This window comes from Grus americana, chromosome 7 (assembly GCF_028858705.1).
Source record: "Grus americana isolate bGruAme1 chromosome 7, bGruAme1.mat, whole genome shotgun sequence".
Taxonomy (NCBI): Eukaryota; Metazoa; Chordata; class Aves; order Gruiformes; family Gruidae; genus Grus; species Grus americana.
The window spans coordinates 18618848-18635754 of NC_072858.1; the positions used below are offsets into that span (position 1 = coordinate 18618848).

General features: G+C 40.3%; 1 protein-coding gene across 6 annotated transcripts in view; it reads left to right on the plus strand.

The window, feature by feature from the left end:
* The first annotated feature begins 12637 nt into the window (after positions 1 to 12637).
* PLCE1 (phospholipase C epsilon 1) overlaps positions 12638 to 16907 on the plus strand; it is a 163513-nt gene continuing 159243 nt past the window's right edge. For 5 of the 6 annotated variants that reach the window (XM_054831340.1, XM_054831341.1, XM_054831344.1 and 2 more), the window contains exon 1: positions 13525 to 13658. The gene's annotated coding sequence lies outside the window, so the exon portion shown is untranslated. Of the gene's footprint in view, positions 12766 to 13524; positions 13659 to 16907 lie in introns of those variants that run through there. The other variant, XM_054831342.1, reaches the window with a different exon arrangement.

Genomic DNA, 16907 nt, shown 5'->3' on the forward strand with positions numbered 1-16907 from the left:
TTTCTTAATTTATTCCTTAATGTGTAAGATTAAACCCTGTTAAGAATCCAAATCCACAGTTTTAGACAATAAAAGTTTCATTGTGTGTGATGTAAATATCTAAATTCAAATAGGAGTCCAAATGCTGTTGAAGCTATATACGATTATATAGAATGCTGCTCAGCAAACCCTGAATAATCTCTTAAACTTTTCTGTGACCTTTTTAGCTGCATCCTGTACCCCCTTTCAGAGCAAAACATTCTGGGGGGTGCAGGGGGACGTTAGCAGTGCTCTCCCTGAAAGTCTGGAAGCTCTGTGTTGCCCTAAAACGCTCAGTTGGGAAAGCAAGGGGAGAGTGGGCCTGCCACCTTCGTCTAAACGTCAGTGGGTTGGGAGGGGATGTTGTAATGAAATTAGACATCTCGTCAGTAATGATGTTGCTGGATATGATATGGTCTGTATTTAAAAAAAAAAAAAGGGAGGGAGGGGATTCTTACTATTAAACTCTTTGAGGTAACGTGATGAGTTAGGAAGACTTCAGGCTACCAATTCCAATTTTGCATAGAAATAGAGCACGTGCGCTGTCTGAGCAGTTGATCAGCATGTTGTAAATCTTGCCCCCTGTTTTTCTCCTGTTTGACTGGGGGATTTACAAAAGTATTTTCTGTTTCACACTCATTTTTATTTCGGGGCTGGGGTGAGACCCCTGCATAGTTCTCAGGCAGGTTCTTGGTGCAGGTGCTGAGGCAGCAAGGCCCTATACATCTTCCAGCACCTCAGCCCCAGGGCCCTACTGCCAAATATTTCCAGTGCCAGGGTTCCCCAGTAACTGTGTCCCTCTGGTCACCACAGCACTGGGGTACAGACAGGACCAGCTGTGCTGGGAGAGCCTCTTCAGTCAGACCAGCTGATTCAATGGGGAAGTCGTGCAAGAATTTGAGCATAGATGCACCAGGCTTGAAGCCTGGTAGAGTTGGGAACAGTTGTTCCGGCTTCACCTTAATTTAAGGGAGGGAAATATTAGAAAAGGAGGAGGTGATACATTTAACTAGCACAGCGAGCTAGAAAAAATACTTGTCAACCTGTTTTCCATTGAAAGGTTGGCTGGAGGATTTTTTGCTGGTGTTAGCTGGCACTGGGTGGTGGTGGTCTGTTTAATAGGAAGTACTGGGCAGGTTTTGGAAAGCTAAGCAACATCAAGGGAGAGAAAAACCTTTTTAATATTACTTGGAAAAGCTGTGTGGCAAATTCTTTTTCTTTCATATAAAGTGCACTGTGAACCAGATATTAATATTTACTTTCTACTTTCCCATTTGTAATTTATTTCTTAAAACAAACATTCCTTTGTATTACCATAAAAACTGTTCAGTCACTACTGAGTTTTGATCAGGAAGTGAAGGAAAAAGCTGTATGCTTTTAAAAAGTAATCCTGATTGTGTCAGTTTTTTCACTTTACCAGAAATATTTCATGCCAACCAATGCCTTGTAATAGATGTGTGTTCAATTTCTTCATTAAACATCATCTTTATATAATATGAATAAGGTCCTATGTTCTACTGTTTGTAGTAACATATGTAGGAAGTCCATACAAAAACACTTAGCTGATGTTCTTTGCCATATGGCAAGAGTAAAACAGTTTCTTCATTATTAAAAATGGAGAGCGATAAAGAAATACTACAATCCGAAATCCTATGGGAGGACTACAAATAGCAAGGTAGTCTTTTCTACCCCAGAAGCCCGGTTTGCTCATGTTACTCATCTCGCTATTCTGCTTTACTTGCTGGAACCACATAGCTGTATTTCCCTTGCAATTCATTAGTTCTTAGTCTGTAATAAAGGTGGCTAATTTCAGTTTATGATGTTATCAGCACAGTTAGGCTATGTTGTATTTTCAGGGAAGGAAGGAAACGATGAAATATTTTTTTTAAAGCTATGCAAACTGTAAAATTTGCAGATTAACTATATTACCTGCATCAACAGAACTTGTAAATTTTAATGTAAATGCCTATCATAAATCATCTTGACCCACCCAACTTTAGAGAACAGCCTCTTGTATCTCACGTTCACTTAGAAGGGGGTGGGGGTGAGAAAAGGGGAAGGAAAAGTGTGGGGGAATTCTTTGTTCTCTCCCTGACAAGAACTTTGTAGCAAAACTGTCCCGATGAACCCTGTCTGTGTGATTGGGTACAGATTTAAGGAAGAGCAGGAACAGTTTGTTCTCTGCTGATTATATAAGAATACCCTTGACAGTGCCTTGCTTGCTTCAGATTACAACTCGTATCCCAGGGTTAGTATGGAAGAAAATAGGAAAACTAGTGTTAAACCCACCATTTTGTTTCTTTAGTATGCTTTTATTGAAACCTGGAAATCTTGGTTTTGAGGTAATGGATACTGCTTTATGTTAGCCTGTAAAACTCTAAATGTCAGAGTTTTGATCAACAAACTTATATACTGTTTTCCTCGAGAGTAATATACTTGGCAATTTGATTCAGCTCTTAAATTTTCTAGAGGACTCTTTGGTCTTTCCAAGTTTTGTGATGGCCACAGATATTTTGTAGTATGTTTTTCCAATTTGCCTTTTATCTCCTTTTATCGAATATTTAGAGCTTCATTTCAGGATTGAAAATATTCATTTGCAGTCTTTACTGACCAATTTTTGTGAGAAGATAGATTTTGTCTTTCATATGCACATTTACAAATGTGTTCCAGGTAGGTAATTAATGAAAAAGCGTTATTCACGTTTCACTTCTCCCATTGAAATGTTCTTGGTGCATTAGGAACTTGTAGAGCGAAGCGTGAAGGATTAGGCACTTTTTAAAACTACAGCCTAGTTCTCATTCTCTTTCTCTTGAGGTTAATAGATATTTTTAGTCCCCCTAATTTTTATATAGATCTTACATGCATTGCTTACATGCAATTCGCTGTAAAGAACAGCGGCTGCCTTCAGTTCCTCAGTTGTGCTTAGACTGTCATCTGTCGGATGTGGCAGTGAGGGTGGCTGCTGTGCTCGCACCCTTGAGGGGACGGGAGTGCTGGGTATGCAGCGACAGCACGCAAACAGGGAGTACAGCACTACAGATTGGGCAGGACAATGCAAAGCTCTCCTAATCCTCCATATAGTGAAGTTTAATGTGATTTGGAGATCATCCATCTTACGCTCTCTATGCCCTCAGGTGCTCCAGGACTGTTCGCTAGAAAGGCAATGACATTTACAACACACTAGTAACTTACAAACTCGAAATCAGGAAGACATACCAACCCTGTGCTATCTTCAGAAATTCTAGAAATTTGTGTTTTGGACAAATGGTTTATCAAGATCTTCCTGTAGCAGCCCCTTTCCCAAACAATTTGGTTCTTTAGCAACAGTTTTACTGTTGTAATCTGGATGGCAACAATTCTGCATGTGATCTTAGGTCATTAGTTTAGAATCTGGTGATGCCTGTGTTTAGTTTTATTCTTTACTTTTTTTTTCTTTACCTCTCAATTTTATTTTTACAACTTTTGTGATACTTTCAGGTGTACTTACATTGGTATGTTATCACACTTTGAGGATTTTTCAGCTAGGCTGTTTTGAATTTTCAGTATTAAATGCCTCATAACCACATGTATTTATTTTCTTAGCGTTAGCATATGATTCCAAGTTGTAATTAGTGCCTCAGTGTTAAAGGGTATCAACATGTCTATAAAACACAGCATATGGATATTTTGATGAAAGGAAATTGGGAGATACTGGTTTTATAAACCTGAAAGCTGCAGAGCAGATGTGGAAGGAATTACTGCAAAGAATCTCAACTGGCATATAAAACAGAAGCTGAAGTTTATTTTGTTTTTATTATAAAAGAAAGAACACTTTAATAAGGTTCTGTTGTATTTAAGGTTACACAAAATTAAGTTGTCCAGGACTAGCTGTGAAAATGTATGCACTGATGTGACACTTAATGGAACAAGGCAATTGCTTGGGGTTTTTTTGCTTTAAATATTTAGTACTAGAACTTTACATGTTGATTGTAAAATATGTATTTTTAGAATTTACAGTAAATTTTAATGATGTTAGCTTTTGGGGGAGAAGGCTATAATAGATATTTGCAAAGAGCAAAGTAGTGATTACCCTTTTTGCAGCCTGATTGTCTGGCCTACTTTCATGGAAAGTCCTGGTCATATGTACTCAGTTCTGAATAACCATTAGGATTAACCACAAGTATTCCCATACTTTCACATTTTCAACACCTAATCAGCCAACCTGACTTTGTAGAAAACAGTACAATATTATTTACTTACCTTTTATAGGTTTCAGTAAAGCATTGAAGTGCCTACCAGGCTAAAACATGGGTGCTATTACAGCGCTAAAAGGTTTTTCTCACTTTCTTTTCCTTTCCAATTAATTTGTTAGTGTAATGCCACATTAGAATTGCAGTGAAATACTATTCAGTGTGAATTACTATTCATGACCTTTCAGAATAATTTGGGCAGATAATAGACTTATTTCCTTTTCTTAAACCTACTGTTTGGAACAATATGTTCATTGTTTTTCATTCTATTGTTAGCACTTCTAAAAAGAAAGACGATGGGGCGAAACCACATGCATCTTTTATGTCCCTAAGTATCAAAGAAATTATGTTGAATTTATGTATCAATCAAATGCTGCTGGTAGGATAACTCTATGTTGCTATGACAAACAGCATGTACACAAGCACAGTGACAGCAAAGGCAATATATTAACAGAACTACGAAGGAAATTAATCTAAAAAGTGTATTGCTTTTAAATGTAAAATTACAGAATGTAGTCTGCCATCATTGATGGAAAAGATGGATCTTTCAACATATTAACTGTCAGATGCTTATTCTTGAGCTTTTTTTTTTGATAGTATCAAATGTCAAAGTAGTGGGCAAAGCAAGACCTTTTGTTACATGTCCAGAATTGACGTGCACTAGCAAATGCTAATCAAAGCTGGTGGGGAAAAAAAAAAATTGATTACAAATTGGAATATCTGAATAGTCCAGTCATATGTTTCTTTATAAAACTGATTCCATTTTATTTTTGCCAGATTGAATAAACTAACAGTTTAAATACATGTTGGAATCAATAGCTTTTAATGAGAAAAACAAAGAACAGCACTACATTCTCACTGAAAAACTAAATTCGAAAAAAGACACATGAGGGGCCATGCTCTTTTAAGCACTGTGTTGTATAACCAAAATCCCCCTGGTTTCCTGAACGCTGTCTGAATTATGCTTTCTATTTGGAAGCCATCCATCTGCAATAGAAATGAAGGATCCCAAAATGCAAGAGTGATAAGGATGAAACTGCCTGTGACATGGGAGCGAGGCTTCTCCTAGCCCACGTTAACTCCTTGTAAGATGTAATTCACAAATTGCCCAGCAAAGACTGAGTATTCATCTAGCCCTGCGAATGATGGTCTCGCTTTCAACTCTCCTTTACATTTAATCACCTACTGCTCACCTTTTCAATTTACTTCCTTTTCCCTGTCTAAACACCATTTGGTGAACAGTTTATATATAGAAATCTCTGTGTGTGTATTACCGCTTTTTCTAGGATATTAGTTCCCAAACCCAGTTATTAAAGATTTGTGTGCTGATTTTTGAGTGCTTTTATTCCATTTTCCAAAAGCAAGTGCATTTTTAGGAATCCTTCAGCCAACTAGTGGTATTACCAGCAGCTGAAAGTGTGTTACATGTAAGGTCATTCCTCAAAATTTGTAAGATGCCTTCTTGCAAGTACTTGCATAAGGTAGGAGAATATAATAAATATGAAACAAACACATGATGAAGACATTCAGAGTATGTGAATTTGGAAATATGTTTTTACTAGACTGAACAGCAAAAGTTGCCAATTATTTTTTATTTAAACTCTACCCTAATTCATGAAAATGATAAATGAGTTATATAAACTTTTATATCTTTAGACTTTAGTACATAAAATTTAACGTCCCAGCATTAGACTGTAAAAAGCTCTACCTAAATGTCTACCTTCAGGATGAGGGAAACTTTCAGTTGAATTGTGTACGCCAACATTATACAAAACTTTTGTCTGTTCTGCAGCCTTTATACATTAGTAATTCCAGCAACTTGAGTTTTTATTGGAAAGCTTGAAGTAACTTAGATATGCTTGGGTTTTTTATAAGGTTTATAATGTCTCTTCTCAAGTAGTGTTGGAAGAATCAAGTAATACCCAGGTTAGTACTTTGAAACAGATGTTTCTGCAAAATGTACCTTTATTCTGATTTTACTGATTTCAAGAAGGTTGTGTATTATACACATGTAAAAATCTAATATTTTGATGCTAAGATTGTATAGCATTGGGAAGTAGGATTTGCTTATTTCAAGCATTAAAATTTTTATTAAAGATTAATCTTAGCCTTGAGCTGATAATCTTTCATCTACAGGCATATCTTTTAAGAATATCTAGAGAGGCAGCAGAAAATAAAACGACTGTGGACATTAAACTTTGTGTGGATGTGCAATAAATTGATAACACATAAAATGGCCTTACTTGGCTATAGTAAGAATGCATACTTTCTGCAGCACAAAAGACAAATTATACTAATACCAAATAGAAGAATTAAGTTCTAAAAGAAGAGCAGCCTATTGGGAAAAGGCAACAAAATTCTTGGTAACTTTATGTGATTCCCTCCCTATATCCTCCATGTTTTTAATAATTAAATCTCTTGATGTGTATGTGTATTATATATCTCTGTAAAGGAACAATTTTTACCAAATTTCACTGAAAAATTCTACAAGATTTTGAGTTAAAGGTTTTACATACAGGGTGCTTTGAATCATCCAAGATGAAATGAAGTATTTAGCATTAAGAAGAGCAAAAATAATAATATACTTTGTAATGACATGTTTTCTAGTATTATTGCCCACTGTGTTGGCACCCCAATTTTTCAACTATTAAAAGAAAAATAAACACATGTTTAAAATGCCTTATGGCTTTAACCATTCTGGTTGGTTACCTGAACAAATTCTTCTGTTGGTCCTTGAATTTGGTTAAATGTATATTATGGTGGGTTGCCAGTAAAGGAACTGAATGTTAAATTGACGCTGTAGACTGGTTGTTGTTTAGACATAGGCATTAAGTATGATACAGGTTCTATAATTTATTACATGAATAACTCATTGTCCTGGCTGCTTGTTTAAAGTGATGACAGAGCACAGGTAAGTCAGCTCATTTGTTGGTCTGTGGAGGATGTGACTCCCTGAGTACAATAATAATTTGGTATTCAAACTAAAGGCAGAATTAGAACTGCCTTTTGGTAAAGCTTCCTCGAAAATGTCAGTCAGGGGAAATAAGCCTAGAAATAAAATACTGTTCAACAGGATTAATCAGGTGAACCTAAACAGTTAATGGGATTATACAAAGATAGGTACATATAATAAGCTTAGATAAATCAAGCTTTATTGTTTAGATGCTCAGGACAATATTCGATCCTGGTTGCACCATGTAATTTCATTCACGAAACAACACATTTCATCATTATAAATGTATTAAAGATTTTACTGTGCATTTGAGGAACTTTAATTCTGAGACTATACGAGAAAGAAATCAAGCAGGCTTCTCAATACATTTCCATTATGGCTGTATAATTTGATTTGGAATGTCAGTGTTTATTACTTGCCACTTTAATAGCACTAATATTTATGTACTATTCTTGGCCCCCAAATTCTCATAGATCAATCTATTAATAGAGAAGAATTTTCCATCTTCTGTTTTTTTTAGGGAGAATTAACAGAAAACTATGGTGTAGTATTAAATTTTATTCAATTTATAAACCTTATTCAATTACTAGTATTAATACTTTGATTTCCATTGTCCCTGAACTGTAATATGAAGTACACAAGAGTTATTCCTCCTGTGTTTCAGACTTGTATTCTAATATAGTCTATAACTTTTAAAAAAACTGTCATGAAATAATGTTGTAGCAAAAATCAATACTAAAAATATAGCTAAGTTATATGATGGGAATACAGTTGAGGCCTAAAAGGCCTTTAATTTGAGCTATATCAGCAGTTATTCCACTGAAATATGAAATTTGTCAGACAGAAACTTGTATAGCCAAAAAAGCAATAATGGAATTATTCCATATTTATAATTAATTATTCTTATCAGAAATGTTCTATCTTAGAGATACTGGAAAATAATGTGAGGGTTTTTTTTACCTTTACTCCAAAACCTTTTGTATCTCTTCCAAAGACCAATTGGAAGATTACTGATGATTTGAAAGTTGAGCAGCTGATGTCAATTCCAAAATTCTAAATTAATTGTTTCAGCTTATTAGTCTTTTTAAACAATTATTTATCTAGTTTATTTTTGTATTCCTAATTGAAATGTCAGAAAGTCTTTGAGCATGTTCATTAGGCTTTCAGAATTGCCTCCGTGACTGCTGGTGTTTATAACAGTCAGATGGGCAAAACAGACTTCACATCATGTAAAGTGACATTAAATCTTTAATACAGTTACAAAGCCCCTGGAATGTTGATAGAATAGCAGGCTTGTTAAGAAACCTTCAGTCCAGAGTTAATAACTTAAAAACAATTTCTGAAATTCAAGTAGTTTGTCTTCCATATGTTTATTATTTTGAATCAGTGTAGAAATTGTACTGGGTTTGACTGTTTATCTAGCACTCACAAGAAAATAGTCTCAAAATTGAGCTTTTACTAAAATAATAGTTGTCTTAATTGAAACTGTCTTTCCGTAAAAACTCTTCTCATAGGGCAGAATCACCTTATGATTGAAATAGAGTCGTGCTTTATAGACAGAGCTGAGCTGCCCTGGCAGAGCAGTCACTACCCTGCATCCACGAGCTGTACTTGTGTAGAATGATAATTGGTTTAATGGAAGGGAGGATTTAATTGCAGATAAGGCCCATATGTTCCTTCACAAGAAAAATCACTGTCCCTTAGTATATCCATGAAAATTTTGCTGTACATAAACCAAAGTGCAGTTAAGAAAACACTCTCGGTCCTTATTTTCATGTGTTTCTAATTTTCTTTTAGAATTTCTGTTTGCATGTGCACAAGCATGCGTGCTTTTCTTTAGTCCTAGCTGAAGGGTGAATTTTGGAGCAAAGCCCAAGGAAAAACCTTTTGGCTATTTGTTTTAAAATGAAAAGCATATTTGAAGTGTTTTATGTAATTTGTTAAATTGTTTGCAAATATTGCTATAGAATACCATAATTAAAGACAAAATATTCCTTTATACATTATACTGCAGGGTTCAGGCAAGTGGTGTACAGTTCAGACAGCACAGAAAAAAAGCCAGGTATTCTTGAGTACTGATCCTACCACTGCAGCTACTTTTTCTTCCTGACGTTGGGAAAATCGCCCAAGTAAACTCACATTGCTTTAGTTTCCCCATGTGTATAATGTGAGTAATACTTACCATCTTGCAGGAATGTGTGGAATTTAATATTTATGCATCACTTTGAAGTTCATCTCTGAATCAATTTTGTAACCCAAACTCCAAAATACATGGTTGGCAGAAGACTGTTAGCTGGTAAGAGCTAAAAGACACATCAATATTTTCTGAAAGTCCTATATTTTTCTCAACATATAAACATTGTATGTAGAATCCCAGATTAGTGAAACTTCATATCTGAATCTCCACCTTGAGCTTATGTGTTGCAACTGAATCTAGCAATATGGGGAATCTGAGTTGGGTGTGTCATCTCTCTGTATGGTCAAGCCTGATGGAGTAGCTATGGTGTGGTAACAGACCCTGTGAAAACGTGGTGGACACTGATGTACAATGAGAGAGAAAAGAAAACTGAAGCATTCTCAAAGCACTTTCTGCTTGGTCAAGAATGTTAAAAAGAAAACGTGACCCATGAGTCAAGTCCAGTGGAGCAAAACCCAGTTTCTTTGTCTGTATAGCACTGAGGTCAAGCAGCTCAACATTCACTTCTGCAAAACTCGGGCATGGGAGTCCCCTGTGGAGCAAGTGGAGTCCTGGATGCTGAGTGCCTGCAGACTTCTCCCACCTCAGGAACAAATTACTTTTGAAAGATCAGTGATATTTGTTCAGGGGAGTTACTTCTGTTGTGTGTACAACCAGGAAGAGAGGTCCAAACCCAATGAATCTCACAGTAACGGAGGCAAATGGATTACCTGGGTAGCTATTCCAACAGGCAGCATTCCAATGTGTCACCAAGGAAATGAGGTTCTTCCCAAGGAAATCTGCTTGCAGCATCTCAGAGAACCATGTGCTTCTGTTGGAATGGAAAGAAGATGGCTTGTCTCAACCATAAATGTATTATTGGGTTGCAAATTCATCTTCTCATGATCTGTGTATAACTTTTGACATGTTTATACAGAAGGAAATCACATAAAAGACATTAATTAGCAGCTTATTTTTGTTAGATATTATTCCTTCATATTTAAATTTTTCTCAGTCTACAATGCTTTTCAGGGATGCAATTTCTGAACTATCAATTGCGTAAACACATTTTTAGGAAGAGGCCAGCTTTTTCAGCAGTCCTGCAGCTCTGTAATCTTGGTGATTTCTTCTTTCCTACAGTATTCAGAGAAGTGAATGTCATCCTGGAGGAAATGAGCATCTAATTATTTTGTAGAGAGCACCTGTCACCATTGTATCTGACTTAAAACTTTCACATTGTTAGAATTTTTTAGATATCTTCCATTATCATATTATAGATATCATCCATTTGAAAATCTTACCATTGTTAAATAATCTTCCAGTGTCCTGGTGAAACATGGAAGTCTTCAGTTTACACGTGAGGAGCTGGATCTCAGAAAGAGATCCTCAATGCAGCAAATTGCTTGAGCATTGGGTTATTGATCCCTGCTATCCTAAGTTGTCCCACTGATGTGTGCCTGAAGTTAGACAGTTAGTCTTTTGTCGAGTCAAGGATATGGTGTTTTCTCCAAATTTTCCATTCTGTAAAATGCATCATTTTCCTTTCACTACAGGATACCTTTTATTGTTGGAGTTTTGCAAGCTGAAAAAAGTAAAGCGTGAACACTTTGTGAAGGAAAACTTATATATATTTTCCACTGGAATAATGCGATAACAACTTTCCTGCTCTCTTTAAAACAACTGGAAAAGTAGAGAGAAACTGGAAAAAGCTTCCATGGAAAGGTTCCTGTTGCCTGTGTGTTTAGAGGATAATTCATTGTCACTGTTGTCATGCTGAAAACCTATTGCATGATTTGTTATGAAGTAGTTACTATGCCTCTGACACTAACAAAATGTAAAGTACACTAAAGTATTATTAATTGAATGTATTTTCAGGTCAATATTCACTACACAACTATATGGAAGTACTGAAAAATATACAGATCAGGCAGAACGTGAATTGGAAAAGAAAAGATTGACTACTCAAATTTTACCTTGCAAATTATTGTGTTATTGCGTTGTTTTTGGGTAGTACTATGTGCAGTGAATGAAATCTGGGCCACACTGAAGGCAAAGGAAGCATTACATTTTCTGTAGGACGCAGGGTTTATCCAATATGTACAGTATTTAAGTATAGAATGATAAATATTATGAGTTAATTAACTGAATTAATTCAGATTGGCCACGTCTCCTAAGCAAGAAATGATTTTGCTGTTACGCTGCTGAAAAGATCAAGGTTCTTTACTATACTGGATGTATTTTCTCTCACTATTCTAATCATCAGAATCTGTAAGCCACTGAAAGAGAATAGATAATAAACGTAAAGTCAGGAAGTAGAAAGTGAATTAATATAATACGTATAACACCATATCTGATCTAATTTATTAAAAAAACCCCAACCCAAAATATAAAATTTTTGAAAATACGTAACTTCTGTAGACTTTCAGTAGGTAACTCCATTGACTTTTTGGATGTATTTGTTGAACTGCTAATTGACTTTGCTGTGATTACTATCTACAGGGCATCAGTAGTATCGTACTTGTGTTATGGTCACAAGACAATTATTGCAATGAGGTGCAGAGTGCTTGCTGAGGTAACAGAGGAAAATACAGAGTAATAAATCTGACTGTCAAGCGCTGGGATTTGTTCTTCCCTTAGAAGATAGTACGAGAAGTTCCTTACGATGGAAGAGGATGAAGTAAATTAACTGTAAGTTTTACAGCCCTGTACCGGGACACAATCTCCACATACCTTAGTTACGAGAATCGGTGCCCTTCACATAAAAATATCCTAAATAAACCCGTGTTATCTATGACCAACTTTCGCCTGTTTAAGAAAAAGCTTCCTTTAAAATGAAAGTGTATGAGACTGTTTTTCTTCTTGTGTTGTACTCCGCATGGAAAAGATCGCATGCAAAGATGCACCAGTTCACCGAAGCCGGATTTTTCCGCAGCGCGGCTGGAAACAGCGCGGTATCCCCCCTCCCCGCCACGGGCTCCGCTCTCTGTTCCCAGCGATAATGGCTGGCAGCGGCTGGGCGCTCCTGAATCGAGCCGTTGTTTCCAGGGCCGCAGCCCGCGCTCCGCTCCGTGCAGCGACAAGGCTGCTGCGGGGGGGGGGCGTGTGTGCGGACGGACGGACGGACACACACCTTCTGCGCTGCTGCCGGGCGGGGGGCGCGGAGCGGCGCGCGGGGGCCGCGGAGCGCGCGCGGGGGGCGCGGAGCGCGCGCCGACATTCCGATGCGGTGAGGCAGCCGCGGCCCGGCCCGCCCCCGCCCCGGCCGGCGCTCGGAGGGCGCGCGCGGAGATGGCGCTGGACCGGTTCCCGCTGCGGGGGACGGCGCCGTTACTCAGCGGAGTGGAGGCGCGGGGCTGGGGCGCTTAGGCGACGCCGCCCGTTGGCGGGAGGTAGGGGAAGATCTTCCGCGGGTAACTCCAGCTGGCAGCTGCCCAGCGAGGGGGGGGGGGGGCGTGCGACCCGCGGCGGGACGGGACCCGACCCAGGGTGCGCTCTCCGACTTCGGGGATCCCCTCTGCGGGCGCCGCCTGGTCTTTTATGAGCAGTCACACACACGCGGAGAGGGGGAAAGCACTGGAGTTTGTAATTTAGGGGCACTGCTGCCGGCAGGGTTACCCGTCAAACTAGCACGACGCGGAGTAGTTCAGTTCAAACGCCGCCCGCGGACCTCGCGTCCCCCCCCCGAGGCGCCGGCGGATGCGGTGCCGCTGCGGGGTGCGCACCCGCGGCGGCGCGGGGCGAGCGCCTGGCCTGAGGCAGGGCCGCGTGCGCTGCTCCCCCCGCGCCCACCTCGCCGCGGTGCCTGTGCGAGCGCGGGGCTGCTGTGGGGCAGGACGAGGAGGAGCTGCCCGCCGCGGGTTCGCCCGCATCCCGCCTGTCTCGCCTGCGGAGGATGTCGCTGGCGACCCGGCCCGGGGGCAGGCGCCCGGCGGGAGGATCCCCTCTCTACCCCCCGCCGCCGAGGAGGGGCGGTCCCGGGGGAACCCGCCGCGGCGGCCCCGCGCCCTCGCTTCGCGACTGAGTCAGCCGGCGGCGCTGCCCCCGCGGTACCTCCCTCCCTCCTCCGGCCCGGCGGGGCGGTGCGCGGCCCGCTGCCCCCGCCCCCGGGGTAGGCGCCTCGCTCGCTCCGCCGCCTCGGGCAGCGGCGGCCGTGGAGCGCTGGCGAGGAGGGGGCGGCTCCGTCCCGCAGACCGCTCCGCCGCCGAGGCACCGCCGCCGCAGTTCACCGGCCGGCCCGAGGAGGAGGAGAAGGAGGAGGAAGATGCCGGGTGGACGCTGAAAGGTGCGTCCCCTGCTCGCCCCCGCCCGCTTTCATGGGCTCCTTCCCCGGCTCCCGAGCGAGGCTGGCGCTTCCCCCGGGGGCTCCCTGGGCTCCGTCCCGGTCCCGGCGGGGGGCTGCCCGCTGCGGCCGTGCCCGGGGGCGGGCGGGGGCTCTGCTTTCGGCCATGTTCCGCAGCCCCGGACCGCCGGCGGGAGGACACGGTGGGCCCCAGTGCCCGTGCCCTCCCTGCCTGAACTTTGGCTTTGGGGTTCCCCCCTTCCTCCGGGAGGGTTCAAGAAAATCCCAAATACAAAAGCAAATCGGGGTGGGTCGCCTTTATTTCACATGCTATAAATTGTCATAAATTCATCCCTCTCTTTCCCTGTTCTCTTTTTTTTTACCTGTTGCAATTGTACAAACAGTTGGTTTTTGTTTTTTTTTTACATTAAAGCCTGGCTAATTGTAATCTGACCAGAGCAGTGTGGCTCGCGAGAGATCTGGCGTGGGAAGGAGCCTCTGTTTATAAGCAGTAGGGGTGACATCGTTTCTCTCCCCCCACTTCCCCCAGTCGGTGGGTCTTGGCAAGCCCCTCTTGTGGGCTCGAAGCACCCTTTGCGGGTGCTGTGGGCACTGGCACCCAGGTCCGGAGGACGAATGCATACCTTCCAGCTCCAGACTTCTCTTTGGCCCGCTTGGTGAAATGCGGTTGAGTTACAAAGACTCTAAGTCTGCAAACACTTACTAAAGTAGTTTCACTGAAGTGTTCGTAGGATCAGGACCAAAGTGGCTGGGTGCGATGCTTATCAGTTCTGCTGCACACTCTTGGGATGCCACCAGCGCAGCTGATATGAGAGAAGAGCCTGTACAGGTGGCTGCGAACTAAGCTTCTGATAAAGGAAGTGTAAGGCCTGGGTAGAGTGGTAGAGAAATGCATAAAAGATCAGCTGTACTTCAAGGGAGCAGTCAAACGTTTCATGTTTCATAGTAAGGCACTTGTGTAAGGAGCAGAATTGTGCTTGCTGTTGTATTTATATGACAAAAGTTTGTTAAATATTTCAATGCTGTACGTTTTGTATATTTGAAAGGGGATCAGAGAACCTGCCAATTATGAAAAAGCCATTTAGCAATTACTGCAAAGCAGTGACCATTATGTAGTTTAGGAAGTCATGTGTTTCCAACTACAGATAGTCATCTTTGATCTGTGGTATCTTATCCTGTGAAAAGTCAATGGCGAACAACCGATATTTGTGATCGTTTTGAAAACAAAATGAAAAACACCTAAACAAATCCGGAGGCAATGAAACAAACGAGGTGAAACCAGAAGCAGACGCAATGTTTTGTGTATTAGGAAATGCTTCAGAGAGAAATGCCCAGGTCATAAAAGAGCATGTCCAGTCTGTGCATAAATTTGCAAAGGATTACTAAAATCTTTCTTTCTTAGTCATCTAAATAGAATTTATTCATGCTCTGTCGTATTGAGGTATTAATCTAGTGTACTGTAATAAGTTCATTCCTATTTTCACACATGGTAAGAAGTTTGTTATTAAGACTTTGTGACTGCAGACCAGACAGTGCAGTTCTGGTCCTCTCAATTCACGTTGACTTAATGTGATGCATCTTAACCAATAAAAGTGTGGTGTTCCAGCGAGAGTTCCAACAATTTAATAAGGAAAAAAAAGTCAAAGTAAAACTTCAAGAAACATGAAAGCTCTACTGCAGAATAAAAAATTTCTGAAAACTCTATTTACTGGAAATCATAGAACAAGTTCATGAAAGAGAGAATTCCAGATTTGGGAAATTTGTAAAATGAGAAAAAGAAATTCTCTTTGTTTAGATTATCCAAAAGAATGTTGTGAAACAATATGAGTACTATTTGCAAGTACCCATAGAAGAGGGCATTTCTTGCATCAAAGGGCTGTTTTATTTAAGAGAAATACAAATATTAAGATCCAGTGACTAGAACCTGCACTGAAATCCAGTATAGACGCAAATATTGGAAAGTGACGGTTTAACTGTTCATGAAGGATTGTGGTAGATTTATAATGGTTGGAAACATTTAGCTCAAGTTAGCAGCTCTTCTTTTTTGGAGAAGAGCAGCTGTAATTTAGCAATAGTTCTTGGATTTGAAACAAGAATTAGTTAAAGGAAGACTTGAGTTATAAAAGAGACAAAAACATTTAATCTATTATTTCATTAGAAGTCCATGATTTGCAACTAAGGTTTGGTGGTTGTTTCCTTCCCCCCCCCCCCCCCAAATGATCAGCTTAATTTACCTGCATGTTTACAAAAGTATTTCTTTAAGATTTTCTTCTTTTAAAACACTAAAGACAGCCCTTTGGAGCAAAAGTTGTCATTTTGTTGTCTGCTTGTACAGCACTTACTGCAAAACAGATATTGGTTCATGACTATGAGCTCTTAACTTTATAAATGACAATGACAGTGTTATTAGCAATAACTCACATCTTTTTTTGTTTTATATACTTTTTGAAAAGACCAGTAACTGAAAGATTGGAACGAATCAGGCAGCTCCAGCATGGACAGGCTCGCTCTCACGCCTGTTGACAATGCGGCCATTGATGGTTTCATTTGAGTAATGGCTCTCATTTGATTATGCAGACATCAGGTTAACGGCTCTCTGTACCTTTAGTATGCAGTCTGATTAATTTTTAAGTAATACTTTTCATCATGGCTCTGTCTTAGAAAGCTATTAGCATGTGAAACCTGAAGTCCATATTGTTCCTTAGGTTAATTCTATCCCTTCTTCAGCCTTCTTAATCTCACTTAGAAGAGAGTTGTTGCACGTGTACTTGAGGGCCTGCATGACTGAGTACATATTATGTGAGAGCAGTCCAGCTTACTCTGCATACTGCTTTATTTTTCTTGGCAAACCTATACGTATATCTGCTAGTGGGTGGGGTTTCTATAGACATGGTTCTGCCAGATATTGGTCATGTTTCACTCTCTGGTTTTTTTTTTTTTTTTTTTGAGCAAAACGTCCATCTACTGAAATGAGACTCATGTTTATGAGCTGAGGATAAAGTGGTGACAGTTTTTCTTTGCATTTGCTATATTGGGAGTGCTCTACTCTTTTTCTTCTATTTTTGAGGCACAGAATTTTGATCTGGCTTGAAACAATGGAGTTAATTTGTAAATATGTCACTGTAGAATCTGGTCTGGTCCTTGGTGGTTTCATATACTGTCATGCTGACATCTCTGTGCAAGAATTCATTAATGTCACTGATTTTAAACTAGGCCATCCACAATACACTC